Source organism: Pristiophorus japonicus, chromosome 3 (genome assembly GCF_044704955.1).
Source record: "Pristiophorus japonicus isolate sPriJap1 chromosome 3, sPriJap1.hap1, whole genome shotgun sequence".
Taxonomy (NCBI): Eukaryota; Metazoa; Chordata; class Chondrichthyes; family Pristiophoridae; genus Pristiophorus; species Pristiophorus japonicus.
This window is the reverse complement of record NC_091979.1, coordinates 77527665-77546969: the sequence shown is the minus strand read 5'-3', so window position 1 is coordinate 77546969 and position 19305 is coordinate 77527665. Positions and strand designations below refer to the sequence as shown.

The following is a 19305-nucleotide window of genomic DNA, read 5'->3' as shown; positions in this document are numbered from 1 at the left end:
AGGTAGGAGTGGTTCAGTGAGGGTGAAATGTCTGTGTTTATGCATGTTTGCATCATATTGCATTGCATCATTCCCAATGGTTCAGAATATATGTACTATAGGTCACAGGTTTAATCCTTGATCTGTGCAGAGTTAACCTATTTCAGCTGATGTGGCAATGTAGATACTAAGGACATAAGAACATAACATAAGAATTAGGAACAGGAGTAGGCCATCTAGCCCCTCGAGCCTGCTGCGCCATTCAACAAGATCATGGGTGATCTGGCCGTGGACTCAGCTCCACTTACCTGCCCGCTCCCCGTAACCCTTAATTCCCTTATTGGTTAAAAATCTATCTATCTGTGACTTGAATATATTCAATGAGCTAGCCTCAACTGCTTCCTTGGGCAGAGAATTCCACAGATTCACAACCCTCTGGGAGAAGAAATTCCTTCTCAACTCGGTTTTAAATTGTGTGCACCTTATCGAATGCCTTTTGAAAATCTAAATATACCACATCCATCGGTACACCTCTATCCACCATGCTCGTTATGTCCTCAAAGAATTCTAGTAAATTAGTTAAACATGATTTCCCCTTCACGAATCCATGCTGCGTCTGCTTGATTGCACTATTCCTATCTAGATGTCCCGCTATTTCTTGCTTAATGATAGTTTCAAGCATTTTCCCCACTACAGATGTTAAACTAACCGGCCTATAGTTACCTGCCGTTTGTCTGCTCCCTTTTTTAAACAGAGGTGTTACATTAACTGCTTTCCAATCCGCTGGTACCTCCCCAGAGTCCAGAGAATTTTGGTAGATTAGAACGAATGCATCTGCTATAACTTCCGCCATCTCTTTTAATACCCTGGGATGCATTTCATCAGGACCAGGGGACTTGTCTACCTTGAGTCCCATTAGCCTGTCCAGCACTACCTCCCTAGTGATAGTGATTGTCTCAAGGTCCTCCCTTCCCACATTCCTGTGACCAGCAAATTTTGGCATGGTTTTTGTGTCTTCCATTGTGAAGACCAAAGCAAAATAATTGTTTAAAGTCTCAGCCATTTCCACATTTCCCATTATTAAATCCCTCTTCTCATCTTCTAAGGGACCAACATTTACTTTAGTCATTCTTTTCCGTTTTATATATCTGTAAAAGCTTTTATTATCCGTTTTTATGTTTTGCGCAAGTTTACCTTCGTAATCTATCTTTCCTTTCTTTATTGCTTTCTTCGTCATTCTTTGCTGTCGTTTAAAATATTCCCAATCTTCTATTTTCCCACTAACCTTGGCCACCTTATACGCATTGGTTTTTAATTTGATACTCTCCTTTATTTCCTTGGTTATCCACGGCTGGTTATCCCTTCTCTTACCGCCTTTCTTTTTCACTGCAATATATTTTTGTTGAGCACTATGAAAGAGCTCCTTAAAAGTCCTCCACTGTTCCTCAATTGTGCCACTGTTTAGTCTGTGTTTCCAGTCTACTTTAGCCAACTCTGCCCTCATCCCACTGTAGTCCCCTTTGTTTAAGCATAGTACGCTTGTTTGAGACACTACTTCCTCACCCTCAATCTGTATTACAAATTCAACCATACTGTGATCACTCATTCCGAGAGGATCTTTTGCTAGTAGATCTTTTATTATTCGTGACTCATTACACAGGACCAGATCTAAGATAGCTTGCTTCCTTGTAGGTTCTGTAACATACTGTTCTAAGAAACAATCCTGTATGCATTCTATGAATTCCTCCTCCAAGCTAGCCCGTGCGATTTGATTTGACCAATCGATTTGTAGGTTAAAATCCCCCATGACTACTGCCGTTCCTTTTTCACATGCCTCCATTATTCCCTTGATTATTGCCCGCCCCACCGTGAAGTAAGGAGGGGAGGGAATGGAAAATGAGTAACTAGTTGTAGTTTGGTTCCTGGTTATTATCCAGTAACCCCTACTGGAAGTGTGTGTACACATGCTTACTGAGTACAAGACTGGATTTAGCTCTGATGGCCACAAGTCAAACTCAGTCAGCTTCGCAACATTAACTATCTTGACACAAAGGTACTGGAGTAGATGAATTGGAAGTTGGGGCGGGAGAACAATGTTCAGAATTTTGAAAAATTTGAGTTTGAATAATGAAGGAATATTTCAACTGGTTGCTTGTTTTGGAAGTAAAGTCACAGATGTAAGATTAATGTTCGATTTATAATGGGGGAGTACATTACACCAAGTGACTAGTAAAGCAAAGTCAATTACATTTAGGAAATAATTAATAGGCACCTCTGATGTGGAGCTAGCACAGGCATGTTGGGATGAATGCCCTTATTCTGTGCTGAAACAGCTGGAAATTTCCTCAGATGTGCTCCTGTTTCTTCGCCAGATAGGTGGTGGAATTCCAGTTTGCACATGTAAACAGGGCTTTTGCAGGTCTTGTGGCAGGAAAGTGGGAGCACATCTGAGGACTTTATTGGCCTATGGCTATACAAATCTGGCAAGTGATTCTGACAATGTAAAATATAGTCCAAAATATTTAACAATTACATTTACCAGATTCTGGGGCGGTCCCAGCAGATTGGAAAACTGCAAATGTAACGCCCCTATTTAAAAAAAGGAGGCAGACAAAAAGCAGGAAACAATAGACCAGATGGCTTGACATCTGTTGTTGGGAAAATGCTGGAGTCCATTATTAAGAAAGCAGTAGCAGGACATTTGGAAAAGCATGATTCAATAAAGCAGAGTCAGCATAGTTTTATGAAAGGGAAATCATGTTTGACAAATTTGCTGGAGATCTATGAGGATGTAATGAGCAGGGTGGATAAGGGGGAACCAGTGGATATGGTGTATTTGGATTTCCAGAAGGCATTCAATAAGGTTACTGCACAAGATAAAAGCTCACGGGGTTGGGGTAATATATTAGCATGGATAAAGAATTGGTTAACAGAAAAAGAGAGTCGAGATAAATGGGTCATTTTCCGGTTGGCAAACAGTGACTAGTGAGGTGCCACAGCGATCGGTGCGGGGTCCTCAACTATTTACAACCTATATTAATGACTTGGATGAAGGGACCGAGTGTAATGTAGCCAAGTTTGCTGATGATACAAAGATGGGTGGGAAAGCAAATTGTGAGGAGAACACAAAAAATCTGCAAAGGGATATAGACAGGCTAAGTGAGTGGGCAGAAATTTGGCAGATAGATTATAATGTGGGAGAATGTCAGGTTATCCACTTTGACAGAAATAATAGAAAAACAAATTATCATTTAAATGGAGAAAAATTGTCAAGTGCTGCAGTACGGAGAGACCTAGGGGTCTTTGTGCATGAGTCACAAAAAGTTAGTATGCAGGTACAGCAAGTAATCAGGAAGACAAATGGAATGTTGGCCTTTTTTGCAAGGGGGATAGAGTATAAAAGCAAAGAGGCCCTGCTACAACTGTACAGGGTGTTGGTAAGGCCACACCTGGAGTACTGTGTACAGTTTTGGTCTCCATATTTAAGGAAGGATATACTTGCATTGGAGGCAGTTCAGAGAAGGTTCACTCGGTTGATTCTGGAAATGAGGGGGTTGACTTATGAGGATAGGTTCAGCCTATACACAATGGAGTTCAGATGAGAGATGATCTTATTGAAACTTATAATATAATGAGGGGGCTCGACAAGGTGGATGCAGAGAGGATATTTCCACTCATAGGGGAAACTAAAACTAGGGGACATAGTCTTAGAATAATGGGCCACCCATTTAAAACTGAGATGAGGAGAACTTTCTTCTCTGAGGGTTGTAAATCTATGGAATTCTCTGCCCAGTGAGCTGTGGAGGCTGGGTCATTGAATATATTTAAGGCGGAGGTAGACAGATTTTTGAGCAATAAGAGGTTATGGGGAGCGGGCAGGGAAGTGGAGTCCATGGTCAGACCAGCCATGATCTTATTGAATGGCGGAGCAGGCTCGAGGGGCCAGATGGCCTACTCCTGCTCCTATTTCTTATGTTCTCATGTAACAAAAAAAGGTGGTAAAGGACTGCATTAAGGGTTTCGTGACACCAGCAGCTGTAGCATCAGTTCCTGGGAAGCACCCTCTCATTTATATGACCTGGTTCAAACTGAAATTTTCTCACCCAGGAGAGTGTTTGCATGTGCAGGGTTACAGGCATACACAGAACTCTACTCATAAAGGTTACAATTTCAATGCTTTGAGATCATGGACAGAAGTAGCCCTCACTCACTGCTCCAGACTTCCACTAGGTCCTGTAATGTATGCACCTGTGAGTATGCGCACAGGTTTGTAGAGCTGTTGAGACAGAATTCCTCATCGGCGCCAAGCCCCAAAACCTCCCTCGGGAGTCGGCGCCTCACAACGTGAGCCTCCTCGGGGAAATCCCCTCCGTGCCTTTCCATTCTGCACGGAGGGGATTCCTATATGGGCTGCTCTTGCACACTTTCCACGTTGCCATCCTCGTCTGCCGTCCGGACACACCATGGCACAAGATCTTGCCATCCGGAGGAAGCGGGGGTCCCCAATGGAGTGCACCCTACGCGGGAGTCTTCCCTCTGTTTATTGGGGGCTTGGCCTGGAGGGTGTTGCACGGAGCAGTCCCGTGAAATAAGTTTTTAAGTCGGTTCATGGGCTCCTATGCCGCCTACAATTTGTGCGGTCAGGAAGAATCCGTGTTCCATGTTTTTACTGAAGTGCAAGGTTGCAGCCCCTCTTCCAATATTTGAAGGGGCTGCTCCTCAAATTCTGGTTGCACTTCAGTCCCTCACTCCTGATCTTTGGGCACCCTGAGCGGAGGGGAGCGGGCAGGTCGGAAGGCCTCCTCGTAGGATTGCTCCTGGGCATGGCCAAGGGGGCCATCAGCCGGTCTAGGCAGCGGGCGGTCAAGGGGGTCGTTCAGCCCGATTGCCTGTCTCTCTTCCGCGGTTACATCCGAGCCAGGGCGTCCCTGGAAACGGAGCACGCGGTGCCTACTAGTACGCTCGCGGCCTTCCGTGAGAGGTGTGCGTCAGAGGGACTGGAGTGCATCATCACCCCCGGCAACCAAATTTTAATTTAATTTTAAATGTCTAAAGTTTCATTTGTTTAAGTCGTCGGTTTTAGTGCCCCCCCCCCCCTCTTTTAGTCGGTTTTAGTGCCCTCAAAAAAAATATAAAACAAAAAAAAAGAGGCACTTGAAAAGTTTTTGGAGTGTGTACTCCCCTTTAATCAGGGGACGCTTGATTATTTGTTTTCCACAAAAATAGTTGTAGAGCTGTTGAGTTCTGAGAGGGTTAGCCAGTTATGTGATGTGCACAAGACTCAATAAAACCCCAGCAGTTGGATTCAGGGGGTCTATGATGAGGCAGGTGGTTTTGAGCCTGGTGGATGAACTGGTAATGTGTGATGTGATTGTTAAACCTAATAAATCAACTATTTCTTAATATCAATGTGTTGCTATGAATTCTTAAGCAAAGAACCCATGAAGCAAATAAATTACAAGTCCATAGGCATTTCTTTTTTAAAAACCAAGTTTAGCACTGGGCTGGAGTTATATTTGGTATCAAACCAAGTGGTGCAAGACTCTCTCCTCCAACGTGTTCCAACATTGTATTTTTAACATTGCTTCGAAGTAGAAACAGCTTTTCAACAATGCCAAAGTTGCGATATGAAGTACATCCTAACAAGTTGAGGCCAAACAACCCATGACTGAACATTTCAGCTTTGAAAATATACACTTCCACAATGGCATATACAGTATAATGTGGATAAATGTGAGGTTATCCACTTTGGGGGCAAAAACACGAAGACAGAATATTATCTGAATGGTGGCAGATTAAGAAAAGGGGAGGTACAACGAGACCTGAGTGTCATGGTTCATCAGTCATTGAAAGTTGGCATACAGTTACAGCAGGCGGTGAAGAAGGCAAATGGTATGTTGGCCTTCATAGCTAGGGGATTTGAGTATAGGAGCAGGGAGGTCTTACTGCAGTTGAGGCCTCACCTGGAATATTGTGTTCAGTTTTGGTCTCCTAATCTGAGGAAGGATGTTCTTGCTATTGAGGGAGTGCAGCGAAGGTTCACCAGACTGATTCCCAGGATGGCTGGACTGACATATGAGGAGCGACTGGATCAACTGGGTCTTCATACATTAGAGTTTAGAAGGATGAGAGGGGATCTCATTGAAACATACAAGATTCTGATGGGACGTGACAGGTTAGATGCAGGTAGATTGTTCCCGATGTTGGGGAAGTCCAGAACCAGGGGACACAGTCTTAGGATAAGGGGTAGGCCATTTAGGACTGAGATGAGGAGAAACTTCTTCACTCAGAGAGTTGTTAACCTGTGGAATTTCCTGCCACAGAGAGTTGTTGATGCCAGTTCATTGGATATATTCAAGAGGGAGTTAGATATGGCCCTTACAGCTAAGGGGATCAAGGGATATGGAAAGAAGCAGGAAAGGGGTACTGAGGTGAATGATCAGCCATGATCTTATTGAATGGTGGTGCAGGCTCGAAGGGCCGAATGGCCTACTCCTGCACCTATTTTCTATGTTTCTATATAGAGTACACAGAACCAGTGAATCGCTATAAAATATTTTTATTTCCCCAAGGGTTTTCTTTTGTGTCCATTTATTCTCAAGTCAGAAAGACAGAATTATTAATACCATTCCTTAGCCAATACATCAGAAAACACATTTACCCATGAGGGAATTCACTCACCATGGCCACCCACAAGCAAATTTCCCTCAGTGATCACTAGAGCTGTACTTGATTGAAAACCTCTCGGGCAAATCAGTAACATACACTGCAAACAGAGCAGTATCAAACTGAGCAGTATCCAACAGAAAACTGTGCCATTAACTGGCCTGGATTAAGATCTAGTATTCCTAAAACAAAATCTTTTTGAATTCTTCCTGATAACTGTAACCATGAGCCAAAGAAACCATTAAATCCACATCAATGTAAACTACAATAGTTGTTTTCAGAAAATGATAGTCAAAGTATGTCCCAGTAATGTGTTTACTTTTTAAACATCAGAGATTTACTAAGAAATCCAAAGTACAAGTTGTACCTCTGTATATCTTGTTTACCTATTTTACAGCTGCCACATTGGTTATAAGTCCTATGGCTCTGAAATTACAACAAAAGGTACAAACCTAACATTTGTTTGAATTTCCTCTCTCCACTATTTGAAAAGGACCCTCGGGAGAACTCCCCTGCTTTTCTTCAAATAATGGCATGGGATCTTTTATGTCCACTTGAGGGGGCAGATGGGGCCTCGGTTTAACGTCACGTTCGAAAGCCGGCACCCTCTGACAGTACAGCACTCCCTCAGCACTGCACTGGAGTGTCAGCCCAGATTATGTGCTCACGTCTCTGGACTGGAGCTTGAACCTAGACTCAGAAGCTATCGTGCGACCGCTGAGCCAAGATTGTCTAACTTAACTCATCTATTTGAAATTCCTCTCTCCACCATTTTAAATGATTAAATAACTTTGCTAATTAAGTGGCGAGAGGAAATTCAAATGAAAGCACTAAAAATAGTGCTAGTAATTTCAAGGTGTTTAATTTTCCTAGTATAGAATATCTATGAATCTATGACTTAATCACACCATATTGTACAATATAATAACTTAGCGGATTCCCAAGATCACAAATTTAGATTATTTGAAGTTTTTTTTAAATCGGCAATTTCTTATTCTACTCAAACCTACATTTTCAGATTCCTCTCAACTTTACACCATCACTCAGGTAAGTGATCTGTGGCCAGGCTTCTGTCAATGCTAGTCTGTAACTAGCTACCAGAAAATACTCCCAAATAACTTTAGAAACATAGAAATTAACAGCGCAGAAGGAGGCCATTTCGCCCCATCATGTCCGCGCCGACCAACAAAGAGCTGCACGGCCCTGGGTCAGCAGCCCTGAAGATTACATATAAACCTATGAACAATGAATAATGGCGGAAAGGCAAAGAGCATCCAGCCTAACCAGTCTACCCCTCACAACTGCGACATCCCTGACATTGAAACATTCTGCACTCTACCCCAACCCGAGCCATGTGATCTCCTGGGAGAGGCAAAAACCAGATAAAAATCCAGGCCAATTGGGGGGGAAAAAAATCTGGGAAAATTCCCCTCCGACCCATCCAGGCGATCAAAACTACTCCAGGAGATCACCTGACCGTATTCGATTCCCTGCAGTACTTACAGCCAACAAGAGCTTATCCAGTCTAATCCCAATTACCAACTCTAGGTCCATAACCCTGTAGGTTACGGCACTTTATAAGTGTCCATCCAAGCACCTTTTAAATGTGGTGAAGGTTTCTGCATCCACCACCCTTCCAGGCAGTGAGTTCCAGACCTCCGCAACCCTCTGCATGAAGAAGCCTCCCCTCAAATTCCCTCTGAACCTTCCACCAACCACCTTAAAACTATGCCCCCTCGTAATAGACCTCTCCACCAATGGAAATAGGCCCTTGTTATCCACTATATCCAGGCCTTTCAAAATGTTGTACACCTTAATGAGGTCTCCTCTCAACCTCCTCTGTTCCAATCAGAACAAACCCAGCCTATCTAATCTATCCTCATACCTAAGATTCTCCATTCCAGGCAGCATCCTAGTAAATTTCCTCTGCACTCTCTCTATTGCAATCACGTCCTTCCTATAATACGGCGATCAGAAGTGCATGCAGTACTCCAGTTGTGGCCCAACCATATAATTTAAGCACAACCTCCCTGCTCTTGTATTCTATGCCTCAGACAATAAAGGCAAGCAAGCCTTCTTAACCACCTTATCCACCTGGCCTGCTACTCTCAGGGATCTGTGGACAAGCACTCCAAGGTCCCTTTGTTCATCTACACTATTAAGTGGCCTACCTCTTAATGTGTATACCCTTTCCTTATTAGCTCTCCCAAAGTGCATTACCTCACACTTTTCCAAATTAAATTCCATTTGCCACTGCTCTGCCCACTTAACCAGTAGATTGATATCCTCCTGCAGTCCATTACTTTAAGAACATAAGAACTTTCCTCTTCATTATCAACCACACAGCCAATTTTAGTGTCATCCGCAAACTTCTTAATCATACTCCCTATATTCAAATCTAAATCATTGATATATACCACAAAAAGCAAGGGACCCAGTACTGAGCCCTGCGGAACTCCAATGGATGCATCCTTCCAGTCACAAAAACATCCATCAACCATTACTCTTTGCTTCCGACCTCTAAGTCAATTTTGGATCCAACTAGCCACTTTGCCCTGGATCCCATGGGATTTAACCTTCGTGACCAGTCTACCATGTGGGACCTTATCAAAAGCTTTGCTAAAGTCCATATAGACTACATCGTACGCACTACCCTCATCGGCCCTCTTGGTTACCTCCTCAAAAAATTCAATCAAGTTAGTCAAACACGATCTTCCTTTAACAAATCCGTGCTGACTGTCCCTAATGAATGTAGATTTATCCCTGTCTTTCAGGATTTTTTCCAATAATTTTCCTACCACTGAGGTTAGGCTAACAGGCCTGTAATTACTCAGCCTATCCCTTTCTCCCTTCTTAAACAAGGGTATCACATTAGCAGTCCTCCAGTCCACCATGCCAAAATCCAAAGAGGACTGGAAAATGATGGTCAAGGCCTCTGCTATTTCCTCTTTTACCATTTGTTTGTCTTTTACCATTGCCCTGCTGCAGAAACAATGATCCTCTGCTCAATTCCTCCTCTGAAACACCTAAGCCAGATCAGAACCCTTATGTGAAGAATCATGTCCATAAGCACACAGCCTAACATTCTGCAAACCATTGCTACACTGAGCTAGACAAACTATTTTTGTTTTAAATGCCACTGACTCACAATCCCCAAGGATCCAAGGTTATTCAATATCAACAGTACTTTTTTCAGGCTGAAAGATTAACAAAATGTGTCTCCACTCAGGAGTCCACGCACATTGTGCAATACACAAAACTTTTTTTTAAAGTTAAGATTAGAATGAGTACTTATGCATTATTTGTAGTGGGTGCGGTCATGGGACAGATATTGCATAAGTTCACCAAGTTCCTGAAAAACTTTCAAAAAGTGGAAAAACTGCATTGCTTGCAGTTACATTAGGAGGTGGAAACAGCGCTACTATCTGAAGGGCAGCTGAAAACCACCAACTTTGATGATGATTGTTTCTGGCAGCAACAGTGTTCATGTTTACACTAGCAGTTTTGAGCCAACGACAGCAGTGCTGTTGGTACCAGTGCCAAAGTTCTAATATAAATGGGGCATAAATGTATTGTTTTTAAAACAACAAAAATTTGCAGTTATATATCATCTTTGATGTAATAAATATGCAGGATGCTTTATGGGCCGAGAGGAGGGGGGAGAAAAACGGGAATAGTTAAGGGATCTAGCACAGATTCTTTGAAGGTATTAAAACCTTAGTCGAAGAGATGGATTTTCATAAGATTCTTAAAAGTGGAGAGGGGAGAGGTGAAAGGGTTTAATAGAGGGAGTTCCAGAGAGCAGCGCTGAGGTAGCTGAAGCTCTGCCAGCAATGGGGGGGGCAAATGGAAGTAAGGGATACAGAGAAGGTCAGATTTGGAGGACCAGTGGGTGCAGGAGGGAATATAAAACCAGAGGAGATTGTGGAGGCAGAGGCCTCAATTTTGGCCCAGTCCTTTTTTCGGCGCACACCGGAGTTGTGCCGCTTTTCTCCGTTCCAAAGTGCGCCGAAAAATTTCCTTCCCACTTTAGCCGCTGTCCGGCCTCTTCCCTGTAGTCGTGCAGCGTGGCCAGTCAAGTCGGGGGTGGAGCCAGCGTTCTGCATTGAAAACTGCAGGGACATCTGCACATGCACAGTGGAGTGTCCGTGCTTGCGCAGTAGCTCCTCGTCCCGAGCCTCTCCATGTCTTGCTGCAGCCGCTCTGTGGGACGCGATGCCGGCCACTAGAATCGCTTCTCGCCCCCAACCTCTCCGTGTCTTGCTGCAGCTGCTCTGTGGGACGCGATGCCGGCCACTGGAATCGCTCCTGCCCCTAGCCCAGGCCGAGTGGCCTCCCAGTGTGATTTCTAAGAGATCGATCATACCGGGAGGCCACTCGGCCAGGGCTAGGGGCGGGCGGGCAGGAGAACTGATAGTGCTCCTGCCTGGATGATTTCTATCAGTTCTCCTGCCCGCCCCTAGCCCTGGCCAAGTGGCCTCCCGCACCGGTTGGTCCGCTGCCTTCCCGGGCCGAGTTTGAAGATGAAGGTAGGACTTACTTCAATTTTTTATTTCTTATTGAATTCTTATTACTTTTTGTTTGCAAGGTTTGGTGGTTTGTAAGGCTTGGTGATTTAGGTGCAGGCAGGTCCTCTCTGCTTCCCGCCCCTATCCCAGGCCGAATGGCCTCCAATGTACTTACCTGCGCCGATTTCTTTAACTCTCTGCAAGGGTTTTCTGAAGTGGCCACATAAGCTGACCGTAGTAGATTTGGAGTAACTATTAGCTGGCCAAAGATTGCCTAAATGGGCAGAACTGGTGTAGGTGGCTGGTAACGCCCCCTTTTGAGAAAAAAACCGAAACAAAAAAAATTGTAACTATCTCAGTTACAATGATTGATTGGGGAAAATGGGGATTTTTAAGTTACGCCAAAAAAACCAAGTTACTCCAAAAAAAACAGAGCAACTCCTGGCCAAAATTGAGCCCAGAGGATACAGTAATGTAATAAAGGGATCTGAGGATGAGGATTTTATAGGCTTGAGTAATAGAATTACCACATTTACAATAGTAAGCAGAAACAGGCTTATTTTCTCCCAATTGTTAGTACAAAGGAGTTATAAAAAGTGATTAACAAAACTACACATTTTAGTAAACTTTATTAGACGAATTGTACTATGCGATTAAACCACACCCATCATTATATGTGTAATGTGATGAAAGGATTCATCAATAGTACCATCAAGTGACACCTACTTACCAATAATCTGCTCAGTAAACCTCAATTAAGATTCTGCCATACCCATTTGGTTCCAGATCTCATTACTGCCTTGATCTTACATATGGATGCAAGAGCTGAATACCGATGGGGGGGGGGTAAGAATAACTGCCCTCGTTGTCAAGGCGGTATTTGACCAAGTATGGCACTAGCAAAACTGAGCTCAGCGGGGTCAAAGGAAAAATCTTCCAGTGACTGGTGTCATACCTGACACATTGAAGATGGTTGTAGTTATCAGAGGTCAGTCGTCGTAGCTACAGGACATCAGTGCAGGATTTCCTCAGGGAAGTTTGAAGTTTCCTTGGTCAACTATCTTCAGCTGCTTCATCAATGACCTTTCCTCTGTCATAAGATCAGGAGCGAGGATTATGATGCCAGAGAGTTCAGCAGATGATTCCATTGTTCAACTCCATTCGCAACTCCTCTAATAATGAAGCAGGCCATACCACCTACAGCGGGACCTAGGTAATATCCAGGCTTGGGCTGACACGTGATGCCAATGTTAGCTGCCGCTTAACTGCGTGGTAATGACCATCACAAACAAGAGCAGGGCAGAGGCTGAATACTCAAACGCGTGGTTCACCATCTGATCCCTCAAAGCCTCTCCACCATTTACAAGGCTTAAATCGGGAGTGCAATGGAATATTAAGCACTCACAAAAGCAGCAATGTTATGGGAACAATATCATGTCCAAGTCATACACTGCCGCTGTTTCTTCATCAGGAATTCCCTAGGCAACGCCATCTAGGGAGCACCATCATCATAAGGGCTACAGTAACTTAAAGAGAAGGCCGTCCATCACTTTTCAGGGAAACTAGGATTAAGCAATAAATACTGTGCTGGGATCGCCTACATCCCAAGAATTAAAAAAGTGATTGTTTACCCCTTTCCATACTGGGCCAGATTGTGCTGGAAAAAAGGTGTCTGAACGACTTAGCGAAAGTGGCATATCGTGCTTAACCTCCCTGTGATTTTCATGAAGTTGCTGCATTTGCACATTAATTGCCCATTAAACTTGTCACAGAAAGTTGTCGAGTAATAAACAGTGCGAGTGCCCTTTTAACAATGTGATAATTGTTAATGACTGTCAATCAATCTGTCTTGCCTCATTCCTTCAGGTTGTGAACTGTTTTTGGAGATTGTACAAATGTAAAATGTTAAATTTAAAAATTTTTCTTTTCTGTCTTTTTTTCTCTCTTAATGCAATCTTTCTTTCCCTCTCTTTTCTCTACCTGATTTGACATTGAATGCACCCACTCTAATTCACTCTCCTTCTCAGTCTGTCTTCTGTTTATTTCTCAATCCTTTAATCTCATTGGCTCAAAAGATACACTGTTTGTTCCCTTGTTCACCAAGATCCCGGATGCCCTGCTGCCCTCGCTGTGCCATTATCAGCACACACTTCCAGCAATTCTATGGGCAAAATTAAAAAAAACTTAATGTGCACGATACGAACAAGTCTAACTAATGAGTCACGCTGTGAGCTGCCCCACTCCAGCGAAACCTGGCCAATCACATTTAATTTGAGCCTTGCTCAAATCACTCAGCATTTCCAGACAAAACGAACCGCCAGGCTTCCACAAATGTCAGTATCGGATATTTTTTTAATTTTCCTTCCTTGTAACCACCTCACTTCCACATTTTATCTCATTAAGTGGCCTAATTGAAACTTGGGATCTCCTTGAGCACCAACACTAACATGTTTTCATATAGTGGGCACATACATTACACACTGCACTGCAGAATAGAAGGACATGAGCTTATGCCAATGATTCCCTCTCAGTGAGGTCCCGATTTCAGGTGGGCTATTCAATTGTGAGATGAACAGAAATTAGGCAATTCCCCATTAGTCTAATCATGAAACAGCTTAAAAACAACAAGGCTACGGGTGCGGATGGAATCCCTACTGAAGCATTGAAGTATGGTGGAGAGGCACTGCTGATGCAAATACATGACCTCATCTCTCTCATCTGGAGGGAGGAGAGTATGCCAGGGGATCACAGAGATGCAGTAATCATGACCATCTTTAAAAAAGAGGACAAGTCCGACTGCGGCAACTACAGAGGAATCTCCCTGCTATCAGCCACTGGGAAAGTCATCGCTAGAGTCCTCCTCAACCGTCTTCTTCCCGTGTCCGAGGAACTCCTCCCCATGTCTGAGAAACTCCTCCTGGAGTCACAGTGTGGATTTCGTCCCCTACGGGGCACAACGGACGTGATTTTTGCAGCGCGACGGCTACAGGAAAAATGCAGGGAACAGCACCAGCCATTATATATGGCCTTCTTCGACCTTACAAAGGCCTTTGACACTGTCAACCACGAGGGTCTATGGAGCATCCTCCTCCATTTCGGATGCCCCCCAAAATTTGTCACCATCCTCTGCCTGTTCCACGACGACATGCAGGCCATGATCCTTACCAACGGATCAATCACAGACCCAATCCACGTCCGGACCGGGCTGCGAAATCGCCCCAACCCACTTCTCCATCTTTCTCGTTGCCATGCTCCACCTCACAGTCAACAAGCTCCCCTCTGGAGTGGAACTAAACTACAGAACCAGTAGGAACCTGTTTAACCTATGCCGTCACCAGGCCAGATCCAAGATCACCCCAACCTCTGTCGTCGAGCTACAGTACGCGGACGACGCCTGTGTCTGCGCACATACAGAGGCTGAACTCCAGGACATAGTCAACGTAGTTACTGAGGCGTACGAAAGCATGGGCCTTACGCTAAACATCTGTAAGACACAGGTCCTGCATCAGCCTGTCCTTGCCACACAGCACTGCCACCTAGTCATCAAGATCCATGGCGCAGCTCTGGACACCGTGGACCACTTCCCATATCTCGAAAGCCTCCTATCAACAACAGCACGACGAGATCCACCGCCTCCAGTGTGCCAGTGCAGCCTTCGGCCACCTGAGGAAAAGTGTGTTTGAAGACCAGGCCCTCAAAACTGCCACCAAGTTCATGGTCTGCAGGGCTGTAGTAATACCCGCCCTCCTGTCTGGCTCAGAGACATGGACCATGTACAGTAGACACCTCAAGTCGCTGGAGAAATATTACCAATGATGTCTCCGCAAGATCCTACAAATCCCCTGGGAGGACAGGCGCACCAACATCAGCGTCCTCATCCAGGCTAACATCCCCAGCATTGAAGCACTGACCACACTCGATCAGCTCTGCTGGGCAGGCCACGTAGTTCGCATGCCAGACACGAGACTCCCAAAGCAAGTGCTCTATGCAGAGCTCCTTCACGACAAACGAGCCAAAGATGGGCAGAGGAAATGTTACAAGGACACCCTCAAAGCGTCCCTGATAAAGTGCGACATTCCCACTGACACCTAGGAGTCCCTGGCCAAAGACCACACTAAGTGGAGAAAGTGCATCTGGGAGGGCGCTGAGCACATTGAGTATCAACGCCGAGAGTGTGCAGAAATCAAGCGCAGGCAATGCCACCCACCCCTTCCCTCAATGACTATCTATCCCACCTGTGACAGATTCTGTGGCTCTCATATTGAACTGTTCAGCCACCAAAGAACTCACTTCAGGAGTGGAAGCAAGTCTTCCTCGATTCCGAGGGACTGCCTATGATGATGATGATGATGATGAATCATGAAATGAGTTACTATGGATTGCTATTACTTACATCAGCCCAAGCTACCTAGCCCTCAAACCCTACCACCTTTTGAACCGTAGAATGTTGCATACATGTGACTATTGACTGAGCTGGACTCAAAGCTTATGCAACCTGTAACTGGAAGGAACTGACCCCACTTACTGTCCAAGGTTGCTAGTGATTTAGTGGTGGAGATGGTTGTTCTTTTCCATTTCATTGCCTTTGTAATAGCCTGGTGGGTAGGTGAAAAATGCCTCAGATTTAAACACAGGCGGGGAAGGGGTGGGTTGAACTGTGGATGATCCAATTCATCCAAAAAAAAGTCATTCACCCCATGTCCTCACAGTGGGGAAACTGAATAGTAGTGCAAATATGGATCGAAGCATAAACAAACTTTCCTAAGTTGCAGTAGCAATGTGTTCTTTTTTAAAGAGAAAAAATAAACACCACTAATATATGGGTTACACAAAAGAAACCATACACCACATACTTCACTCAGAAAAGGAGTGTTATATAACATGGTGACTGAGACAAATATAGAGCCTAAAATATTACAGTGCCTTAATGATGTCTGCCTCCTCAGATACACCACAGATTTCACAATGTGATAAATACACTTCTTTCTGCGTGGAATTCAAAGATATGGAACACATGCATTTTCTCAGTAGTGCAAAAGAAACTAAGTTGTATCTTTATTTTTGGGATGGGCTGATTAATTACTCCCTGCCCATAGAATAGCTGCAATGATATATTCCTAGCTCAGTATGTCTTCAATGATTCATGAAATAATACTGGTTAATGCACCGTCACCAATGAAAATACTATTTTACAATACTAACTTCTTGTGAACAAAGTAGCAAACACTTCTAGATCAACGATGACACTTACTGAATGGATATATTGTTGAAAAGTGCACTTGAAACCAAACAGTTGTACTAGAACCTTTTAAAATTCTGGGCCAACTGTTATATTGCTACTAAGACAGTGTTGTCCAATAGAAACTGCTGACGAGCCACAGATGTGGCTACGGCAACACTGTTTTAGCTACATGCATTAATTTTACTAGAAAACACCTTATAAACACACATTACAGGTAAATGTGCTTCACATGTGTATATTTACAGAACATCTACCACCATTCAGTAACCAAGGAATTAAAGCACTCACAATGATCAAAAAACACTCATGCGCTCGGCTTTTTATCTTATTATTTTACCAACAAATGCACAAAAAGGTTAAAGTACACATGGATATGCCATGTAAATATGTATATTGAGATGATATGCCCAACCATGTGGCTATTACTGAATTTTTAAAATTTACTCATGAGAAAATAGCCACATCTTGAATCCCAATTAGCTACATGGAGCTAGTGGCTAATGTATTGGATAACACTGAGGCATAAATGGATTTTTCATTCACATATTTCCCATATTTTAGATCCCAGAATTGAAAAACAGCAGAGTTACAGCACAAGGCTGGGAAGAAAAGGGAGTTTAGTAAAGGCCCCCCCCAAGAAGTGTCTCCTTTTATTAACTGAAGAATAAGAGCAAACACCAAACACTAACTTCATTAGGAATTTAGCACAATTTATTAAACATGTCCCCCGTGTTCTTCTTTCATCGGCCATAGTTCTGCTCACGTTCCAATTCTGAACTACTTTGGCCAAGTCATGAGAGTTGACATTACCCACTCTCCATTTAGCAACCTCTGCAAAATTGACCAAATTGCATTGCATTTCTGAAACTAGGTAATTTATATAGATTAGAAATAATGAGGATTCCAAAACCAATCTGTTCAGTTCTGCATTGTATTCACTTCCCCGCTCTAACCATTCCCCGAATTAATGCTAATGGCTTCTTCTCTTTCAGCCAATTTCTAGCTCCCTAAAGGGCTTACCTACGACCCAAACTACTTTAAGATGCTGTAACAGCCTTTCCAAAGGAAATTAATCCAAGGTTTTCCAGAATTCTAAATAAGGCACATTTAATGATCTGGGGAATGTACACATCCTGCCCACAGATTTATTGGTTTTGAACCTTTCTGGGATCTCTTTCGAGTGATGTCAAAGAGTAGTCCATCTATATTAGTTTACAGTGCATACTGTAAGCATTCATCTCCACTATAAACTCTTCCTATAGTTCCCCTCCATTCAATGCACGACATTAACTGACTGGTACTAATCCTGTTAAAAGAAGCTTTTGCCCACAGCACTTTTTGTTGCTTCTTCTCTCCAGCCCTACCAAAATACACCGCGTTATTTAAAGTTCCATCTGAGCAGAACGCTTAAAATAAACTATTTCATAACATATTTTGTGTAACCGTACAAAATAATGTTATAGAGAAAACGTCTATTGTAGGGTATAAACATAGAAAGTGTTGTCCTTTACATGTGCGGCTCAGAGTTAGCGTCATTCTGGTCACTGAGCGGGCCGTGTAGTTTTACGTTAGCTTTCCTGCAATAGTTCGAAGTTTAAAAACTGTAATTTTGTAAAGAACATCCGCGTGAAACAAACCTTTTCCACTAACCCCAAGGGGGGCTGTGGTACAATGCCACTTTCTACAGAGCTCCCGGTGCTGCTGTATTCAAGGGCAGGGTACTTGCTGGTGCTTTTTACTGTACAGTCAGCCAGAAAGCAGCGAGCCGATAGGGTGAGAGGTGACACCAAGAGCGAAGCACACTTCCTCAAACCTAAAGTCAAAGCGCCGAATCTGCGGAAACAACGTTACACAACCCAAGCCGACACACTCACAAACCGAAAGTAAACAGCTCGGCGTGCAAAACTCCACACAACTTAGGGCAACATTACAAGATCACTGGCACAGCGCGCTCGCAAACACGCTTTGACTTTACAGTACTCACATGTTGGCTGTATACTTGGTGTGAGCGGAATGGAACGATGCCATGTGACTTATTGCAGTCACGTCCTCAGGCTCTTCCCCTCCAAGTTGGGCACTGCGATTAAATGAAGGCACATTCACTAATCCTGATCAACACACAACCTCCTTTCGCTCGTTCAGCGTTTATCGCAGACTCCCAAGAATTTCAGGTTTTCTTCAGTATTTAGTCCCACCCAGAGTGTGTGGCAAAAATGGCCTAAAAACATTACTTATCATTCTTTGTAATTATTTTCAAAGTGATTTTTTTGTTGTTGTTTGAACATCTTTTTACACTTTTCAAAACCAAATGCAAATATGCACAACAACTTGCATTTATATAGCGCCTTTAACATAGAAACATAGAAAATAGGTGCAGGAGTAGGCCATTCGGCCCTTCGAGCCTGCACCACCATTCAATATGATCATGGCTGAAACATGCAACTTCAGTACCCCATTCCTGCTTTCTCTTCATACCCTTTGATCCCTTTAGCCGTAAGGGCCACATCTAACTCCCTTTTGAATATATCTAACGAACTGGCCTCAACAACTTTCTGTGGTAGAGAATTCCACAGGTTCACAATTCTCTGAGTGAAGAAGTTTCCCCTCATCTCAGTCCTAAATGGCTTACTCCTTATCCTTAGACTGTGACCCCTGGTTCTGGACTTCCCCAACATCGGGAACATTCTTCCTGCATCTAACCTGTCCAATTCCGTCAGAATTTTATATGTTTCTATGAGATCCCCTCTCATTCTTCTGAATTCCAGTGAATATAAGCCTAGTCGATCCAGTCTTTATATGTCAGTCCTGCCATCCCGGGAATCAGTCTGGTGAACCTTTGCTGCACTCCCTCAATAGCAAGAATGTCCTTCCTCAGATTACGAGATCAAAACTGCACACAATATTCAAGGT

The 19305-nt window shown here is 43.7% G+C and overlaps 1 protein-coding gene across 1 annotated transcript in view; it reads right to left on the bottom strand.

Annotated features, from left to right (window-relative positions):
• LOC139259760 (metalloreductase STEAP3-like) overlaps positions 1–18354 on the bottom strand; it is a 53164-nt gene extending 34810 nt beyond the window's left edge. Inside the window, exon 1 of the mRNA XM_070875463.1 lies at positions 18033–18354. The gene's annotated coding sequence lies outside the window, so the exon portion shown is untranslated. The remainder of the gene's footprint in view (positions 1–18032) is intronic.
• Positions 18355–19305: the final 951 nt, after the last annotated feature.